This window comes from Falco biarmicus, chromosome W, assembly GCF_023638135.1.
Source record: "Falco biarmicus isolate bFalBia1 chromosome W, bFalBia1.pri, whole genome shotgun sequence".
Lineage (NCBI taxonomy): Eukaryota > Metazoa > Chordata > Aves > Falconiformes > Falconidae > Falco > Falco biarmicus.
In genome coordinates, this window is record NC_079310.1 from 9114141 (window position 1) to 9128469 (window position 14329).

Sequence of the window (14329 nt, forward strand, 5' to 3'; positions counted from 1 at the left end):
AGAGGGAAAAAAAAAAACACTGAAGCAAAAGACAGAAACAGAAAAAAGGTAAGATCAAAACCTTTACCTACTTTTATAAACTGAAAGTTTACCACCTGATAGCTTATCTTCTTTCAGAGCTAGTTAAGAAGTCTAGACAATAATAGTTGCAACTTCCATAGTACAAAATGGATACTGAATTTCACTATTTTATTCCAGAAGCATCTAAAGGTCCCCTCTGAATACTTAACTGCTTGAAACAGATGGTAGAGCACCAGACTCATAACTTTAGTATCTACTATAGAAACAGTACATAAACTCACCTATTATATAGAAGAGCCATCCATCCTGATGGATGGATTTCCAGGGGATAGTAATAGATACCTAACAATTAAGAAAAAAAATATAACTCCTGAAGGGTAAATTGCCTAAGGAAATTATTCTTGTTCAAGAAAAGAACTTAAACTGAATCAGAACCTAAGAAAGCCTAAACCCAAAGCATAAACTCTTGTTCTGCTGGAGATCTGATCTAACTCAGTAGTCCTACATTGTATGGGTGGTTGGGCTAGATGACCTCCACAGGTTCCTCCTGAACTAAATTATGCAACTCTATGACTTGAAAACTTTTCCATGCAAGGCATCAGTACCCCTGTTTCTGGAACAACCCCATTAAAGACACCAACATCTTATTTACTAACAGAGATACTGCAAAAACAACAGAGACACCAGAACAGTTTAAGGAGAAGGAGAAGAAACAGCAAATAACCCACAAGGGATACACAAAACTAAGTAAAGACTACAGCTTAACAAGGGTCATTTCCCAAGTAACTTGAGCCCAGACCCACTAATTGAACAAGCCAGCAAGGAGCAAAGCCTGTACCAAGCAGCACAGGTGATTTAAAGAGGCTAAAACAATCAGCCCAGCTACTTGAAACTGCTGAGCATATATATATTTACCAGAGGGGACACATGCAGTAAAAAGTGGTGTTCTCTGCTTTTTTTGAGATTCTAGTACTGTGTGGGACTTACCAGAATAATTTTGCTGCTAATTTGTGTCAGATTTTCTGACATCTGGAAATATGACATTAAATTTTTGTAGGTATTTAAAAAAAACCAAACACAAACCAACAAACAACAAAAGCACAAAACAAAAACTCCACCAAAACCCCACCAAAACCCCAACCAAACAAGTAAGCAAAAAACCCCCAAACACCGCACCAACAGAAATACCTAAAGATCTCTTTGTGGCTTTAAATGTGGAAAAACATAACTTGAAACATAATTCAAGATGTTATTTTCAGCCCACTAGAAACTGCTGCTGAAAGGAACCCCAAACTGGAAATGTATTTGCAGTTGGCATGATGTAATTAGCGGGGCATTTCAATGTAAGTGGTGTCCTTAATTATTTTTTTGCTGTGTTCTTCATAATTTTTTTCCCAATTTCCAAGAGTAACTAGAGAAGGAATCTTAAAATAATGATGAAACATCTCTTTATTTCATTCTCAGCCTTCAAAATGTCAAGGAGAGAAAAAATTACTAATAAGATTAAAAAGGTTCTAGGAGGCCATGTAACAACATCAGCATTATTTTTTCAGAAACCTTTCTATAACAGGGTCTTTCTGTCTCTCCCTGAATATGTGCAGGTGGTTTTTTACATTCAGGGTCAGAATTACTTCTATAGACAAGTTAGTGCTCTGGAAACTGGATCTCTGCCAGATCAGCTTTCAATTTTAAATTGAGGCAGACACTATTAGTGCACTAGCATGTTCTTGGGACATTACTAAGTCCTTTCACTGACCTTGTAGAAAGTACTATGTGATTTTTCCTTAATGTCTGATGAGCTTATCTATTCTGATTATATGAGAAATGACTGAACTACTCAAAAGTGATTAAAAATATTGTGCTGAGCTTGGCTGCAGACAATGCTGATGGGTTCAATACTCTGACTCAATGTAAAAAACAAAAAAACAACCAAACAAAAATATCAAACATTTGGAAAGAGTTGTTTCACCTAGTTGTTTGACACTGCTTGGAAGACAGAAATGCCAAACATCCTGCAGGTTGCAGTCAGTACCTTGCAAGATAACATCCTAGGTAATCATCTACTGTATCACTACCTCTGTTTTCTGTGAAATCATTCTGTAGTGGTTACTCTGTTGGTTTTCAACAATCTAGAGAGCTTTGATAAAGTAGTGCTGAATAAATATCTCTGGATTTAAAACACACTATGGCAGAAGACCTCTTACGATTTTCCATGTGGTATTTGTTAAAGTTCTCAGAGGGTGTAAGGTCTGCAGGTCCCAAAAAAGAACAGCTCCTCTTCACACCCTCCATTCTCAGAAGCAGCAAGAACACTCTGCTCTAAAAAAAGAAATTTATGAAAGCTGGTTGTTCCCATCACTGTGTTGTCATATTTATTCATTTTTGTCTACTTAGAGGTGTGAGCAGCTGTGTACACACAAAGGTCTTTTATAAAGGAAGCTGAAGGGACACAGAGCAGTACAAATCTAGTGCTCACTGACTGTCCCATTCCGGTGCCTGAGGAGGTGGAGGAGCGTTATGCTCACCCTTTCCCAAGTGAAGTATCCAGGCTATATAAATGAATTATACTTGACTTGCACATTAAAGCTTTTCTGCATAGCCAGGAGGATTTTTAGAGGGAAAAGCTGAGTATTTGAGTATTACTCTTTGAACTGGATCTTTGAATACTACCACCTTAAAAGGTGGACACACTTAGGCTAGACTAGAGTGAGTATTTCATCCTATATCCCACAGATCATGAGAAGACAGAATGTATGACAAAATTTTAGGTTCTCTCACCATATGTAATGTCCTGGAAATGAGTGCTAATTTTTTTCCCTGTTTAACAAGACAGCTGATTCCAATTGTATTATTTTCCTTTTCCTTTTTTTGACACATTATATGCAAACACTTAGTCCTCCCACAGTTTCATGGTAAGTGAATGGTTTGTTGCATCGAAGAAGGAAAAATATATTTATGCTGGGAAAAAAGCTGATTGCATATTAAATCACAGCTATAAGAGAATACAGTTCTGTGATAGCCTATGAAATGTAATACTGATATAGACAACAAATGCTAGATAACTTTTCTGAGAGCAGATGATGTAAAAGGAAAGGAAAATGAGTAAAAACTATTCTTGCCACAGAAAGTACAGACACATAAAAGATTTTAATCAGACAGCAGTTCTGAGTCTGTCAACTTCTGTTTTAGAGAAACAAACAGGAGAGATCCTCTGTTCTTCTCCCCCTTTTTTGACAGTAGGGAAAGATCATGATAATAATTACAGCTCTAAAATTTAGGTGGTGAGGTTCAGTATTTGCAGTTATCTCTACTTTAGTTCAAAAACTTTGAGATTGTCACAGTAATGATTATATAAGTCCTGGAAATGTTGCTTTTAATTTTGATTATATTTTTATAGAGAAATCTATAATTAATTCACATATAAACAAACACATTTAAAGATATCTACCACAGCTTCCAGGTATTTAAAATGGAGGGGGTTGTTTGATTTAAGAAAACCCACAGCATGAATAGACTGCTTGATTTTAGACAACATATCTGGAGAATTTAGCCACACATGTAAGTATCAGTAAAATTAAAAACAGAATTACAATTAAGCTTAACATTGAAGGAATTATATATGAAAAAACTAAAGAAAATAGTTAACATGAAAAAATACTAAGGGACCTGCCAATTTAATACATTCTTTCTACATGTTGCCTTATACATCCTTTGGACATTAAAACATTGGTCATATTTGCAGTGATAATTCACATTTGCATAGAAATGACAGCGTCGCACACAGTGTGCTGTGCCTTCTTCTTGAAGAATCTGTAACTCTCAGCCATACGCAATTAAAGCAGCCAAAAAAAAATATACATAAATGCATACAGTACTAACTACCAACAAAGACAAAGAAATCATATGTTCTTAATAATTTTCCTTAAAGTGAATGACAATTTCTTTCAGACTTCTTGCACCAAATATTATGCCTCTCCAGTAGTTGCCAATATGTGAATTGTGTGGAGAAGCTACCCTCAAGAAAAAAAAAGGACTAATTTCATTACAAGTCTATAGCTGCCTACTTTATTAATTGGGATAAATTACAAAATAAATATGCTCAAAAAAAAAAGCTGAAATGTAGATGACTGTATCAGATAACTAATGACAATTTATTAAAGATATCTACTTAATAGGATATCTTTTCTTTTCAGACTTGTCAGCAATCCCCTTAAGAGTACGAAAATTATTCTTACATTTACAAACAGAATAGTGATTACATTCTTTGCTGAGCTTGTGTCTTAGAGTTGAAAACAAATCAATTTTTGTTGGTGTGGCAATTGAAAAGAAATAAGGTTCAAATCTTCAAATCTAAAATGGTAGAGATGGGTGCCACAAGATATCCAGTCTCTCCAGGGCCATGGGTTCAAATTCTACCATTGTCACCAATGACAATATACAGTGTTATGTAACAATTAACATCACTCAATTTATTTGCTGTTTTTACCCAAAATCAAATCCCCTTGAGGCACACATCGAACTTCCCCATCTTCCCACATCACCCACCAAGTGATCCCAGGCCCCTGAGCAAAAACAATCCCACGAATGGGTTTGCCTTTGACTGAGGCAGGAATGACCCAGACTGTTTTCCCAAGTGTATTTTTAAGGTGTACTACAGGAACTTGATCCCCCTCTACAGTACGCAAAAGCTTTGACTGGGCAGGGCCAGCTTGAGTAGCAGATCCTCTGGTATTAACCAACCAGGTAGCCTTTGCTAAATGTGTATCCCAATGTTTGAAAGTTCCACCACCCATTGCTTTCAGCGTAGTCTTTAACAGTCCGTTACATCGTTCAATTTTCCCAGAGGCTGGTGCATGATACAGAATATGATATACCCACTCAATGCCATGCTCTTTGGCCCAAGTGTCTATGAGATTGTTTCGGAAATGAGTTCCATTGTCGGATTCAATTCTTTCTGGGGTGCCATGTCGCCACGTGACCTGTCTTTTGAGGCCCAGGATAGTATTCTAGGCAGTGGCATGGGGCACAGGGTATGTTTCCAGCCATCCAGTGATTGCTTCCACCATTGTAATGCAGGCTAGAACTCCTGTTAAAGCATGCAACTATCTAGATTTCTGGCCGTAGGATGTGTGTAGGGATATTTGTGGAGATGGAGAGTGACAGCAAATAAACCTGCGGATGGTGCAACCAGGTGGATGAAGTGTTCTGCCTTGTGGCTTTACTGCAGAAGGAGGTGGACAGACTGAGGAGCATCTGAGTCTGAGAAGGAGATTGATCAATGGACCTGTGCTCTGCCATCTCAGTTACAGACAACCTAGCTCAGCATGGCCACTACTGAGGTAGGCCTAGGATCTGTTTCGTGCCAGAAGGAAAGCAGTGTTACAGGGGATAGAGAGGGAATGATGCAAGTTACAGCACAAAGCTGTAAAAAAACCTTTTCTTTACCCTCTTGTATACCTTTACAGAATAGGCGTGAGGCTCTGGGTATGACAGAAGACTTGATGAGATAAAAGAGGAGGAACCTATGTAAGTATTCTTGCCAAGGTCAGATCAACTAGTCCCTCACATCAAGACCTGCATTAAGACCAGCACCAAAAAGAAACAACGGTGGGTTATGGTCGTAGGTGACTCCCTCCTTAGCAGAACAGAGGCACCCATTTGCAGACCAGACCCTCTTTTCAGGGAAGTTTGCTGCCTCCCTGGGGTCCAAATCAGGGATGTCACCAGATGACTGACAAGCTTAGTACAGTCTTTGGACTATTGCCTACTCCTGCTCTTTCATGTGGGTACTAACGATATCACAACAAGCAGTCCAAGGTCGATCAAAAGAGATTTCAGGAGCACAGGTAGTGCTTTCCTCAATCCTCCCAGTAATGGAGAAAGACTTTGGAAGAAACAGGTGTGCCCAATGTAGGAGTGAAATAACGGACTCAACAACATATCAATATGATCCTAGTTGAAGACGCTTTACTTAAGTTTCTGCAAACTTATATACAATTTTCATATCCGCACACACGTCACACCTTAATTCTATTGGTTACATACACTGTTCACACGCTGCTATACAGATTGGTTAAAAGCATACAAGCGGTCAGTCCCATTTTTAGAATTGTTGACATTCCTGTGGTTATCAGCTCCTGTTTTTCTACCCGCTTAACTGCCAAAGATCCTGTTTTCTTTAATCTTGGTGTCTTTCTCACACAACCTTGCAGCCTTGATGAGCAGGCAAAGCCTTTAATCATGTCAAGCTGCTAAAGCAAGATTGACTTTTGATAGGCCACATGTCCCTTTTCTTCAAAATACATTGCCAGATACCCAAGATATCAATACCTGTTTCCAGGACTGGTGCCTCTGGAGAACTTTGGATTTTATACCCATGGAAGAGTCTTTAAAAGACAAGGTATTCTGGGGCCTGATGGCATCCACCTGTTCCAATGGGGGAAATGCATCTTTGCACATAAGCTGGCAGGATCGATTGAGAGGGCTCTAAACTAAAACTGGTGGGGGAAGGGGATACCATCAGGAGAGCTAAAGGTAAACCAAGGGTTGGTATGGCATCCCCTGAGGGTGGCAATGCTAATGGCAGCATTTGCTCTGCTCCTGGAAGCACTGAGGGCTTTGGAGCACATCTGAAATGCTTGTAAACCAGTGCATGTAGTATGAGAAAAAACGGGATGAACTGGAAGCCTTGGTCAGTCCCCAGAGCTATGATGTCATTGGTTTTATTGAGACTTGGAGAAAGGAGTCCCACAGTTGGTGTTCTGGGATGGAGGGCTATAGGCTGTTCAGGAGGGAAAGGCAGAGCAGGTGGGGTGGAGGAGTTTCCCAGTATGTAATGGAGAGGTTTGACTGCATAGCCCTTAGAGTTAGCAATGATGTGGTTGAGAGCCTCTGGTGAGGATTAGGGGGCTGGAAAACAAAGCAGATGTCGTAGTGGGTGTCTGCTATTGATCACCCAGTCAGGATGATAGCACTGATGAGTTATCCTATAGGCAATTAGGAGAAATCTCTGGATCAATAGCCCTTGTTCTTATGGGAGAATTCAACTTCCCAGACATCAACTGAGAATACCATACTGCTGTGATGAGCAAGTCTGGGAAGCTCCTGAAGCTTGTGGGAGATAATTTCTTGCCACAGGTACTCAGGGAGCCAACTAGGAAAGATGCCCTCCTAGACTTGCTCTTTGTGAATAGAGAAGGACTCTTGTGAGATGTGATTGTAGGAGGCTGTCTTGGCCACAGTGATCACGAAATGGTTGAGCTCAAAATTTTCAGTGTAATGAGGAAAAAAGGAGAGCAGAGTTGCTACCCTGGATTTTGAGAAAGCAAACTTTTAAGTTAGTCAGAGAGCTACTTAGCAGAGTACCCTAGGAATCTGCTTTTGGGGCCTTTGGGGTCCATGAGTGCTGGTCAGTTTTTAAGAACCACCTTGTAAAAGCACAGGAGCAGGCAATACCACTGTGTCATAACTCAAGCAAGCGGGGCAGAAGACCAACTTGGCGAACAGGGAACTCCTCGTGGAGCTCAAGAGGAAAAAGAAATGGTATGATCTCTGGAAGCGAGGTCAGGCTTCGCAGGAAGATCACAGAGCTGTGGTTTGCCCGTGCAGGGAGAAGACACAAAAGGACAAACCTCAACTAGAGTTGAAACTGGCCAGTGTTGTGTCAGGCAACAAGAAAGGCTTTTTAAAAGTATGTTAATAGCAAGAGGAGGTCTAAAGAAAACATAGGACCGATACTTGATGAAGATGGTCACCTGGCAAATAGGGGTGAAGAAAAAGCAGAGGCATTCAATGTTTTTGGGTTTTCTTTTTTGCTTCAGTCTTTAATAATGCTGATAGACCTTGGGCTGCCCGGTCCCCTGAGTCAGAGGACCATGACTGTGGGAGCAGTGACTTTCATTTGTAGAAACTGAAATTGTAAGGGATCAGCTGAATGTTCAGAAGTCCGTGGGGCCTGATGGGATTCCTCCCAGAGTACTGAAGGAGCTAGCAGATGATACAACAGGACCCCTCTCAATCATCTACCAAAGGTCTTGGGAGTCTGGGGAGGTCCCTGCTGACTGGAAGCTAGCCAATGTTATTCCAATTTACAAGAAGGGCTGGTTCATTTTAATATTTTTATCAGTGATCTGGATGAAGGAGTTGAATGAGCCATTAGCAAGTTTGCTGATGATATTAAACTGGGAGGTGCTGTTGACTCTCTTCAGGGATGAGAGGCCTTGCAGAGGGATCTAGACAGATCGGAGCATTGGGCCATCATCAATGGCATGAAGCTTAACATGAACAAATGCCAGATTCTGCACCTGGCACAGAGTAATGCTGGACACAAGTATAAATTGAGAGAGGGGTGGCTGGAGAGCAGCCCTGCACAAAGGGATCTGGGGTGCTGGTCGACAGCAGGCTCAATAGGAGTCAGCAGTGTGCCCTGGCAGCCAAGAGGGCAAACAGCTTTCTGGGGTGCATTAAACACAATGTAACCAGCTTGTTAAAGGAGGTGATTATCCCGCTGTATTTAGAGTTGGTGCAGCCTCACCTCGAGTACTGTGTGCAGTTCAGGGCCCCACAATTGAAGAAGGCTGTTAAGGTTCTTTAATGTGTCCAGGGGAGGGCAACAAAGCTGGTGACAGGGCTGGAAGGCATGTCCTATGAGGAGCAGCTGAGGACTCTGGGTGTGTGTAGTTTGGAGGAAAGGAGGCTGAGGGGTGACCTCATTGCTCTCTACGGCTTCCTGAGGAAGGGAAGTGGAGAGGGAGGTGCTGATCTCTTCTCTCTGGGATCCAGTGACAGGATGTGTGGGAATACATCAAAGCTGTGTCAGGGGAGGTTCAGACTTGACATTAGAAATCATTTCTTCATTGAGAGCGTGTTCAAACACTGGAACAGGCTTCCTAGAGAGTTGGTTGATGACCCATACCTGTCAGTGTTTAAAAGGCGTTTGGATAATGCTTTTAACAACATGCTTTAACTTTTGGTCAGACCTGAATTGGTCAGGTAGTTGGGCTAAATGATTGTTTCAGGTCCCTTCCAACCAAACGATTCTTTTTTAAATTGAGGTATTGGTGTTCCGATCAAATCAAAATAATATGTTCTTCATTCTTACTTATACTTTGAAAAGGGATTAAATTATTTCAGACACTTTTTAGAAAAGCAAAGGAAAAAGAAGTTCAAACTCACAACAAAGCAACATGAGAAATCATTAGGGGTTATGTTAACTTTATCGTCCTTTTTCAAAACAGCTCGATACTTAGAGCTCTCACTAACACCTAGGAAAATCCATGTGACTTTCTTCGTCTGTGGGCACTGAGCCCAGAATATCCTGCCTCTCAGGAAAATTCATAACCCCCAAGAATCTCCTGAAGTGAGGTATGCTGCTGACATGTTCTTCTTTCCCTAAACAAATATAAATTAGAGCAGGAACTAAAACCTTCTTCCCAGGTTAGGCAACCACTACACCAGAGACTTTTCCTCACTTTTGTTCTGTCAAAGCAGAACAACTGAGAGGTGATATTGATATAGAAAGTATCCATTCCAGAAGTGCTATGCAAAGTAAATGTACAGGTTCATATCCTCTTCAGCAGAGGATGGAAATTAGTCTTCACTTTCAACATCTGAGCTGAACAGTTTCAGTTCCTGAGCTGATTAGTGACAGGAAACATTAATGTACATGTTCAAATATACATTCTGAAAATTATATTAGTATTATTACTGTATTGATATTTTGACTGAAATTGTTGTCTTTTAAATGTTTTAGAGAGATAAATTAATACAGAGTGTCAAACAATTTTACAGAATGACAGAAGTAATCTTTCACAAGCCTGCTTATGCCTTTCCCTGTGTGTATTTATTACAATCCCCTTTTTACAGAGTGATGCTCCTTAGGAGTTCCCCACTAATGAGTGGGTAGGAGGGGAGGCTGCTCAGCTAGGAAGCTGAATATTCAGTTTTACCATTATCTTTCAAAACAAAGTTTTATACTTCATACATTAAAACACCTATCCCTACCAGAAATAAAATGCAGCTCTTGCAGGTTTTTCTTCCTGAAAACCAATCATATTCAGAAATCTCCTGGTTTGTTTTTTTTTTTAATTACTCAGCTTGTATCTAGATCTCCCTGCTAGCTGTTTGCCTTTGACAGTATTTCAACAGATGCAGTATAATTTTTATGTTTCTTTAAAATGTCCCAGTTCACATACTGCATGCTTTAGTCTTACCGTACTTTTGACAGCATAGCACTCTGCCTGCATTGCCAAAACAAATCAGCTAGACAGAGCAGTAATCACATAGACCTGATACTTATTTAAAACAAAAAGGAAAACCCAGAAAAGCAAACAAGGAGAATACATGATGTTTAAAGATGTTCTAGTTATTGGCCTACATAACCATGATCTTGCTAGTTTTACCTCTGTTCTTCATCTTTTCATGCTTTTTACCCTCTAATGCTCTAGCAAGCAGGCCTGAGTGAAACTTCACATACTGCTGTTACAAGCAGCTTAGTGAAGAGTAGAGATTTGGAATACAAGCCAAGTTTCCAGGGACATAAAAACTGTCTCTGATGCTTATGAACATTGGTCAGTGTAACAGAATATGATTGCTGAATGGCCCTTTTGCAATTTAATTAGATACAAGGAAACAAGTTTTTTTTCAATGACACTGCTTTGGTTATTCTTAAAGTGGTGTGGTTTAACCCCAGCTGGCAACAAAGTACCATGCAGCCACTTGCTCACTCCTCCCTCCCCCCGGATGGGGAGGAAAATCAGGAAAAAGGTAAAACTCATGGGTTGAGATAAGAACAATTTAATAATTACAATAAAATAACAATAAAAATAATAACAATTGTAATGAAAAAGAGAGAGAGGAATAAAATCCAAAGGGGGGGGGAGTGATGCACAATATAGCTGCTGGCTGATGCCCAGCCAGTCCCCAAGCAGCAATCAGAAGGCCCTGGCCAAGTTCCCCCAGTTTATATACAGAACATGATGTTCTATGGTATGGAATATCCCTTTGGATAGTTCGGGTCAGCTGTCCTGGCTGTGTCCCTTCCCAACTTCTTGTGCCCCTCCAGACTTTTCACTGGCAGGGCCCAAGGAACTGAAAAGTCCTTGACTTATTACAAGCATTACTTAGCAACAACTATAAACATCAGTGTGCTATCAACATTGTTCTCATACTTAATCCAAAACATAGCACTGCACCAGCTATTGAAATGAAAATTAATTCTATCCCAGCCAAAACCAGGACAAAAAGCAAACAAATGCCTTTCAATAAAAAAGCCAACAACAAAACAACTTATGTATACTTGTTTATTCAATGTTTTTTGATCTGTGAAACAGGAGATAACCTGTAATATCAAGTAGTCCAGAGAGGTTGCCTTTATGTGCAGTGAGGCCTTTTCTCTTTCCAGTACACCTTTGCCAGCAGCGGTACTGCTGGTTGTCATTAAAAAATGAGGTTCCATTATAGTTTGTCATGAGTATATGTAACACTGAAATAGGTGGTAAAGATCCATTTCTAAAAATAATATGTATTAGATTTACCAACTTATGTGTTGAAAGTATTTATTGAATTATGGCAGATTATAAACTTGAAATATATTTGTTAACTATTTTAACTTAGTCATATGAAATGGTTGTTGAGCCACTGGAAGATATTTGTTATCAATATATAAATTAATTTTAAAATTACGTTTCTATTCTATCTTCATTGAGACAGAACCATCTAAAGTAAAGTTGTTATACAAAATATGTATATTAGATAAAGATTTTTTCCTCCACGGTTGTCTTTATTTTTTAGTAAAAAAAGAAAGGAAATCACTTCAAGCTGCAGAAAAACATGTCATCTTTCAGCCTGAAAAAGAAAAGAATAAAAATATTAAGATCTGAAAAAATATTCAAACTTAACCACAGGATTTGATATATACTTCACCTATAAATATTTATCAGAAAAAATATAAAAGGGAATTATTTAATAATCTACTTCACTTTATATTTTTGTAGAGTCTGGTTTACACAAGTGGTACAAAACTTCTCTTTCACCAGTCTTTGAGCATTCAAACAAAGTAGTCCATATTCCTTAACAATGGCACAGCCCCTGCCTGTGCTGGCTCTAGAGATCAGCCACACAGTACAGGTTAATGGTGACAAGGGAAAGAGTTTGCCTGCAAGTAAAGTTGCCTATAATCCTAGCCACACTGATAAGTGGCTCTAAAACAAGCACTCAAAGAAACTTTAGTCAGGAATCTATGACCTGAACTATAAACAACAGCAAAAGTACCAAGGAAGCTATTTACCCCATACAGACAGATGATTGTTGCTTTGATACAGCAAAACAAACAGTTTCCCTTTACCATGGTGAATAAAATACCAGATGTCCATCTATATCTTCCATTCATATTCACTGAAAATGAAGTTGACTAAATATAATAACTGGGTTTCTGGCTTTCATCAAATGAAAATATTTTACTTTGGAGATCCCTGAAGAGGTTTTAGCCACACGCCAATATTTCTCAGAAAGACAAAATTTAATTTAGCAAAATATTTATGTCTAATTTTTGGAGAACAGTAAGTTATGAACTATTCAAACATGTTTAAACTAAAGATGTGCAATAATTAGAACAGCCAAATGGATGTTAGTAATTCATTGGTGGAGAACAGCAAGAAATTGAGGGTGAAAAATGATTAATAAAACTTCTCATCATAATCTAAGAAAAGATATTGATCTGTAAACTGCACAATCAAAATATATAATATGACAGAAATGGAACATGAAGCATATTCAAATTATTCTGATATACTAATTCAAAACATGCACAACACCCATGGGTGACTTTTTTAAAAAGTCTCTTTTACTGTTTATGGCTCCTTAGGCTAGAATTCTGAAAGATGTTCAGCCACCGAGTCCAGATGCTTAAAAGTATCTAGGTCCCTAACTCATTCTGAAATCCAAAGATAGCTAGGCTCCTGACTTCTATCTTGGATCTTCATCTAACATGCTATAGATTTGTGCACACTGTGCAGAGCACTGGGTAAAATTTACATTTTCAAAGCTGTTCCAGAAATGGAAAACGTTTTACTGGAAACATGAAACCAAGTTAAATATCATATTCTGTTTGCTCATTTTGCCAGTGGCATAAAATCAGTATGTATATTCAACATTAAGATGAGCTGCAATTCAGTGACACTTCATGGAATTACAAGTCAGTAGCCCCAGCAGGAACATCTGCTACCATTTTACACAGATTCATCATACCTGTGTTCCTGGGCTATAAAGCTAGCTCTCCTTCCATGAAACAAGTCTGAACTCCATCATACTGTAAGAAGCAAGTGGGGGAGTGGAAGTTCACTGCTCTCCCATCCCTTCCACAAAAAGATAAATTTGGTCTATCCTGTCAAGAACATCAAAGTTGGCTGCAGCTTACAAATGATAGAAACAATCATGATCAAATCGAACAATGTTAATAAAGTCCTTGGGAATAGGGGGGTGAAAATTGCTGAACACTGACAGGTTGTATAATATTGAAGGAGTATTCCTCAGACCTGTCTTAACAAGAATCATTCACCAAAAGAAAATTAGTCTGCATGTGAACAACAGAACACAGCATACAGGAAGACTACAGGAAAATGTACCTTTAGGAAACAAGAACAGGGGGGACTTTTCATCTTCAGTTTAAAAGAGAAGCAAAAAAAATTTAAACTCATAGCTAATATAATTAAATCATTAAATAGCAAACTAAACCCCAGGAGATTTAATTGGATTCAGTCATCATTTATGTTGTATTTAGTTCACATCTAGCTAAGTAATATGCATATGAAATAATACAATTATTAGGTACTGGATATAATTCTTTTCAACATCAAAAACCTTGACCTGTTTTTTTAGATTTTTTTATTCTGTTCAAGTGAGATCAGCCATCATAATAAATTCACTACTTCAATAAATACACAATAAGTACATGTACAAATCCTACTCAATTTTTCAACACCCAGCAGTATATCATTGCATTTAATATCCTGTTCCAAATCTCAATAAACACCTATAAGTCAGTAAAAAAATTAATTTCAGATATTTACTGACAAGATGTATGCAATTAAAAGTCAGTTTTGGTCATGTGGGAACTTAAATTAGGTTACTTCTCTCTCACTTGTCCCATACATGCAACATCTATTGCTTAATAAGCCATCGGATTTCAGACATTTTTTATTTTGACCCTTTTTAAATGCTCTGTCAGGTTGCCTACCATCTGGCAGTTTTTACTCTTGATACCACACTCCCTTTGCATTACAGAAGTGTATTTCTTATAATTATATCTTAG

At 38.8% G+C, this 14329-nt stretch overlaps 1 protein-coding gene across 1 annotated transcript in view; it reads right to left on the reverse strand.

Moving 5' to 3' along the window:
• Nucleotides 1–14329, reverse strand: part of LOC130141878 (potassium/sodium hyperpolarization-activated cyclic nucleotide-gated channel 1-like) — a 194435-nt gene that overhangs the window by 160622 nt on the left and 19484 nt on the right. The window lies entirely within an intron of this gene.